Here is a 5,338-nt window from a genome sequence, read left to right as displayed (position 1 = left end):
TGATCAATGAGTCTCTTTTTTTCTTGTTCCCTGCAAAATGTTTCTAAGAGAACAGGAGGAAGAAGTGGGGATGTTTCCAGTGTGATTCCAGTACAGTGAGCCCAGCAGCACAAACCCCTGGGATTCCTGAATCCCTATAGAAATTGTTCCAGAATAAACTACAGCATGAACATAAACTGGGATCGCTATTCCAGAATAATGCCAGGCATGTCATTCTTCTTGAGAATATGAATCCACAGGAAATGAAGGTAATTATTCTGAACATACCTGCTCAAAAACACCCTTTCATGGCAAGCCCTAAGTAATGCTGAGAGATTTTGCCCTTATAGGCTGAACAAGAAATCTCCTGAATTTACATTTCAGCCAGAGGAATCCTCTTTACCTACTTATTTTATGTGTATCCACAGACAAGTTCAGCAACCACCCACCACCACTTAGCCCCCTGCTGAACTCCTTCGCCTGGTTTAATGGAATGGCATCTCCTTGTTAATATTACAATATGCTCTGGCAGCACACCCAGAGCTAGTTACTAATTCATATAATAAAAGCACCACTTGGCAAAATGCCTTCCAGCCCCACAGAATGCCCTACACACCTTTAATAACTCTGCCTTCCAGTGCTCATTGGGGCTGAATCAGCACTGTGCAGGTCTGAGAAGTAGCTGGGTTAAGAGCTGCAGCCCAAATCTACTAACCCAGAAGTTACAATTTCCCAGGGTCAACCACACACTGCTGGAAAGGGAATTCTGTAGCCCAGTATCATCATCAGTATTGGTTTGGTGCAACTTTGTTTTAACAAAAAAAAAACCAAAAAAACAAACAAAAAAACCCAACCATACCAAAAAAAACCCCATCCTGCTTCAAAGCTATCCGACAAGCTCAGCAACATTTTCTCCACTGAGCTCTTGATTTTCTGGAACACTTTTATTTCTTTGCCTCAATTTACTGCTTCAGTGTTGCTGTGGAACAGAAGGGGTAGCATCCCTAGAAAATCCTTTTTCAGAAGGGCAATTGGCAGATTTTTGGACGATGCTATGGCCACTATTGCAGTATTATCTGTCATAGGGTAAGCAGAGAAGAAAGAGAAAGCCACCCACTAGAGATTGCTTTTTAGCTTAAAAATTTATCTAACGACTTTTTACCATTCATGAGGTAGCTGTAAGCAAAGATACAATCTCCTTTATTTCAAGTGGGCAGAAATACCTGTGCTATAAAAAAAGAAATAAAAGTAGCAAAAGCAGCCTCAGAGGATATGGTAACTCACAAGCATGCTTACATTAATTTGGTAAGGTACCAGTAGGGATCAAACTGGTAACACTAGTTTCAGAATGGGATACTGCTCAGGATTTGCCCACATATCGAGCATGTTCCATCCACTCTGCTCAACTCTGCATTATGGTTTGTTGTTTGCAGGACTAAAAGCTAACACAGGTCTGTCCCCAAGTGCCATTGGCACAGGATTGGATTTTAACTTATATTTAATTGGATTCTATTTGTTTGGGAAAAGGATGTCTCAAGGTGTTGGGTCATAGGGTTCAACCAAACATATGAGCTGTCGCATCCCTTCCAAGTGAAATTCCAGGCAGTCCTGTCTTTTTCTGAAATAATAAATTCCCTATGGCAACATAAACTAGGTTATTTTTAGCCAGTCGCCTATGCAGTCGGTGTATTTACAGATATGGGCCAGGGGGGAAAGAGGGCCTATGCTTTCATCTTCTTCCAAGTAGCTTCTGAATCCATCAAACAACTGTCACTCAATTTGATAGAGCTCAGGAAAACCTCTGATTATCTTTAAGCAAGCAGGCAAATGGATTGGAGACAAAGACTCTCATAATGCTTCAAAAGTACAAAAGAGGTAATTTAAATGTTCCCAGTGCAGTAAAAGGTAGTAGGTACTCATGTCTTATTTAACCTGAAGAAATAAGCTGTGAGAAAATGCAGAGTTGTGTTACTGCTTCTGCTACTCTCAAAATGATCCACCCAACTTTCCAGCAGAGCCTTAAGGGAAGATAGATGCAAACAGTTATTTCCATCATATCTATTGGACTAGTCTGGTCTCGAAAAGGAAATCTAAGCAAGCCCCTGCTCTGGATCAATTAATGTTACAGTGTGTTTCCAAAGAGACTTTATTTTCCAGGTTTGTTACATTTAAGAGTGTCATCTGAGACTCCTCAACTGCTGGAAGTAAAATCTCTGGCTACAGAGGCACAGAACAAAGCTTCTCAGTCATTATTCAAAGTCAGCACCTCTGCAAATAAAGGCTCTGAGTTTACAAGTAATTATAAGTCTGTCTCGCTAAAACCAGAGCTCACACAGAATGTGAGAGGAGGGAGAAAATAAAAGGTATTAGTTTTATTGATCTGCTCTCAGGGGGAAACACAGAAAGTGCTGAGGTGAAACATTTAAATATGGCCTGTTCAGATATTTGAGTGCCTGTAAAATGTCTGACTGTGGCACTACCTTAAAAATTGTGCCCAAAAATAAAAATAAAACCATTTAAGTTCTTAAAGGTGTCTTAGGCACTCGGCAGCAAAAGGAGACTATTTTAGATGTGAAGCTATCTTTGCATCTACTGGTGGGCCTACAGCCATTAACAGTTTCAACTCAAAGATTTAGTCGTGTAAGGAGACAAGATTAAGTTTCTGTCTGTACTGTCCTACTTTGCAGAAGAGCCATGACACAACACCACTGGAAGTCCAAGTAACATTTCTGCAGGCAGTGTGACATTCAGCATCCCACACAGTGCAATACAGGCCCAGGGGGCAGACCTGGGCAGGTTTGGGATCAGTAACCACAGCACACAGCCTGACTCATCAGTCACTTCACCTCCCCAGGTGCATCAAGAAATCCATTCCCTGGCTCCCAACCTTCAGTCTTGCTCTCTAGCCCTCTGCTGGGACAGCACAGAGGGATTGCCCAAATCGTCAGGGAGATGGTGCTTAGCTTGAGAACATGTTCCAGATCTCATCCCTGCCTGCTGACACCGGGCAGGGCAGCCCTGGATGGTTTTTGTCCCAGTAAGGACAGATGATCCAGAGCAGCCCTTCCTGGCCTCCATCACACAGGCATTCCCACAGAACAGAGGTGTTATGCACTCTCGGCAGGATATTCCTGCCAGTTCAGTTCACCTCCAGGGCTATCACATCACGTCAGTTTTACAAACCTCCTGCTTGTAGAACTAGAGAAAAGCAAGGCTTGTCCACATGCAGCTGTCTACCATAGTCCCACACTGACTCCCCTGCCAGAGCCACACCTGGCAAAGCTTTGGAAGTGAAAGATTTGATCCAGGGCAGAGATAGACCAGCACAGAACAGTCAAGACACATAAAGCATATGGAGAGGATTTGAGGCACCTAATTTGTGGGCTTGAATACACAGGTTATATCAGAGCCGTCTTCCCACAAGGACACACAGCTGATTAATCACCATGCCTTAATTACTACAAGTAAAAGGAGACAAACTCTGTTTCCAAGCCTAAACAGGCACAGAAATGAGCTCTGTGATGAATGTATAGGGGGAAAAAAACATCCACACCCCAACCTGTGGATTGGCCCAAAGCACATTCTTGTTGAGATCTCCCATCTGAGGATGGTTTGAGTGACAGGATGAAAGGCACAAAAGCATCCTTTGGGGTAGCAGGAATGCTGCAGAGAGCTGCAGGAACAACAGTGTTAATTCATAATGTCTCAATTTGTTCTCATTGACTCTTCAGGCAGTCTGAAGTTGACAGCTTTTTTCCTCCTTTTTTTTCAGCCCTCCTATGCTTTTGCTGTACAGTCACATAGGTGACTCATGCAAACGGCTTGCAGCTTACAGGAAACACTGTCTGTTCCCTACCCAGCTTGTGGTGGTTCAGTGCCCCTATTCCTGGCTCCCTTTCCCCTGGAGAAATGGCTTTTTCCATCAGCTTTGCCAAGGGTGGTGGTTCTAAGACACAAACCTGCAGCACATGCTGCAGTTCTCACAAGCTGCTTCCTGCTCACCAGAAGATGCTGTGAGAGGCACAGTGCAGGCTCCATACACCAGCCCCTTCATCCCAGCTGCATTCTCACTCCCTCCTGGACTCAGATACAGCGTTATTGCAGACTGCTAAACAGCTGTCACATGCTACCCCAGTCACAGTTGCATCTCACTGACAACTTTTGAAACTCCTGTTTTAGTAAATCAAAGTGTTGTAGAAGGGGAAAAAATACTAATGACATCACATAGCATTATTACTTTACTCAGATAAATCAGCAACAGCCATCCCTGTTGGCTTTGGACCAGCAGTAGAAAAGACTGTTTCCATCTTACAGAAAATGGGCGTGATTTAGTAAAATTGCACCTGACCTCATGACTTTAGAGACTGTATTTTCATGAGCCATTCTGAAGTGAAATCTGTGTCTGAGGAATGACTGTAAAATAATCAGGCTACTAGTAAAGACAGGAGAGAGGAAAAGAAACAGCCAGTTCTCAAACCCTGCTAATGCAGGGGAACATTACAGATACCACAACAGTGGAAAACTGGGGAGAGCAGTCCCAGGACATGTAACACTGTGCCAACATCACATCCCCAGTGCATGCACTCACAACCAGGCCTGTCTGGTGAGCAGGAGAGACAGCTGCTAAATGAAGCATGACAAGAAACAGAGATGAAGTGAAACACAGCAAGAAGTTGAGATGTCCTTTTCTCTTGATTAGAAAAAGCAACAAATCCACAGGCATCTGTGTGGAGTTGACAGAGGTGTTCCAGGTGCCTGCTGTACACAATTTTTTAACCTTTTCAAACCAGTATCTCCAGTTGCTACCACTTTCAATGCAAGAACCACTGGCCCTTTTAATACCTCCCTAGACAGAAACTTCTCAACAACTTCCCCAAGCAAGGGCCTTTTGTTATAGCTGCAGTCCCATTCACCCAGGTTCCCACTCAACTTACCCAAAACTCATCAAAACTTCCCAGATCTGAGAACCTGGGATTCCCATTCCTTTGTTCTGTTTTGTCTCCCTTCAGCCTTTCTCTTAGCTTCAATGTAAGGGATCCTAAAATTATCATGAACAAACGCTGGACCACGTCTTGTTTGGGGGTACCAAACACCTCAAGGATGTCAGTAAAGATATAGGGACATGCTACAAATGCAGGACAGAACAGGGCCCAGTGCCCTGTAAACCTGAAGTATCTATTATCCATCATGCTACTATGCTCACTATTTTTATAAGACAGACTGTCCTTGTTTGCTTGACACCGAATTTATCTTTTTTAACCTGTGCTAGTAGCAGTTATAATTTAGTGGCACAATAACAAAAAAAACCAAAAAAGCACCCTCTTTTTTTTGAAAGCAAGAGCACTAACAATTTTCAAGG

This window comes from Pseudopodoces humilis, chromosome 9 (assembly GCF_049639895.1).
Source record: "Pseudopodoces humilis isolate 2021_Gansu_Grassland_sample_001 chromosome 9, ASM4963989v1, whole genome shotgun sequence".
NCBI lineage: Eukaryota > Metazoa > Chordata > Aves > Passeriformes > Paridae > Pseudopodoces > Pseudopodoces humilis.
The sequence above is the reverse complement of the archived record's forward strand: the minus strand, read 5'-3'. Positions refer to the sequence as shown.